This window comes from Galeopterus variegatus, unplaced genomic scaffold (genome assembly GCF_000696425.1).
Source record: "Galeopterus variegatus unplaced genomic scaffold, G_variegatus-3.0.2 Scaffold2804, whole genome shotgun sequence".
Lineage (NCBI taxonomy): Eukaryota > Metazoa > Chordata > Mammalia > Dermoptera > Cynocephalidae > Galeopterus > Galeopterus variegatus.
Genome location: NW_007728915.1, coordinates 3,898 through 5,712, shown reverse-complemented (window position 1 = coordinate 5,712; position 1,815 = coordinate 3,898).

Here is a 1,815-nt window from a genome sequence, read left to right as displayed (position 1 = left end):
GCAGAGTGGAAATCACTTCACTTGAAAACCTCTATGCAGATCAGATGCTGGAAGGTTAACTCGGCTGTTTAGAGCATGGTGTTGATAACACCAAGGTCAAGGGTTTGGGTCCCCATACAGGTCAGCTGCCAAAAAAGAAAAACAAATAAACAAAAAGAAAAGAAAACCTTTGTGCAGATCAATGACATTAAAAAGAAGCTCTGCTAGGAGACCCAAAGGAAAGAGAAATCATAAGGAAGCACTGAGGTGCGACTCTTCCCTGAAGCAGTAAGCTACTCTCTGAGGAAAAACATCACAGACACACATGTGATGGAGGCTGGGTATAAAAATAAATTAGACAGTAAAGCTAGTGTTCAGTACTGTAATATTAACCAAAACAGTATTGAACAGAGAAAATGCTCCTCCGCTACGACTGCACAACTCCTCTGACTGTGCCTCTAATGTGCTGAATCATTGAACTGGTTGTATAACTTACATCAATGAACACGCCAATGTAAAATGTGGAAGGGGATGTTATCAGAGTGGAGGTGGACAGCAGAGAGTCCTAAATAAATTTAACCACAGAGTTTTTTGGAAAATACTAGTCATCCATGTTTAAAAATAAGTAAAGAGGGGAAAATGTGTCTAATGAAAAGATTCTGCCACCTAAAAATAGTTTTGTACTACCTTCAAAATTAAAGAAGTCCTGGCTGATTAGCTCAATTGGTTAGAGACTAGTGCTGATAACACCAACGTCCAAAGTTTGATTGCTACACTGGCCAGCCATCGAAAAACTACAAAATTAAATTAAAAATATAATTAAAGGAAACACTTACTTCATTTAACCACAATAGAGAGATAAAGGGAATTGACTTAGGTAAAGGGAAAATACAAAAAAATAATGCCACAGGAGAATTTAAAATAGTTTTCAAAAAAGTTTTCCCTACCTCACACCATGTATCAAGATACATTTCTGATGTATGAATGATTTAAACAAAAAATATAAAGCAATAAACCATGTAGAATAGAACATAGTAACTACGTGATTCTGGAGTAACGAAAACTTCCTACAACTAATATCAAAACAAACGCTATAAAGAAAAAATGTTAATATATTTGATCTGGCTGGGAGACAGGAATGAGTTGAAAATTTTTGATAATATGCCTTTTTATACTTACCATTTTGATTTTGAAATTTATGGCCATAGTACTTATTTAAAATTAAGAAAAATGTTCATGATCCATTCAGAGAAATATGTTCCTTCCATGGCCTTTAATCATACTTTGCTTAAAAATTTTTTTATTTGAATCCTGTATCAGAGTTTAATCCTTGCAAAGACATTTGAATTGATCATGAAGACCCAAATCAAAGTTTAAATTCACCTACTTGCAGGGATCTCATAAGTTAGCAGGGGTGTAGGCAATGCTAACTTTACCATAATTTAATACTTACCTGATTTATTGATCATTTATTCTAACATAAATTTGAGAAAAAGCAAATTTAAAATAATAGCAATTTTATTATTATAATAAATGGAGAATTTTTAAGGCCCAACCCTCAACACCATTAGGCTTTCACCTGTCTTCTTCTCTTTTGGTGTTTTTCTGTATTTGTAGTATTTACTACTGTAAAGCTAGGGCTGTTGCACAGATTGGGTTACAAATCCCACACACACAGGTCTGTGAGCTAGGTAATAGAAAAGAAAAACTTCTAGGAGCTTTAGGTATAGAAAAAAATGAATGGGTTTTATTCAGATCTAGGAGCAACTCTCCTAGGGACTTCTCTGAGAGTTCTGAGAAGCACTGTGGATCAGAGCTGTTAGTCTTTTATACTTA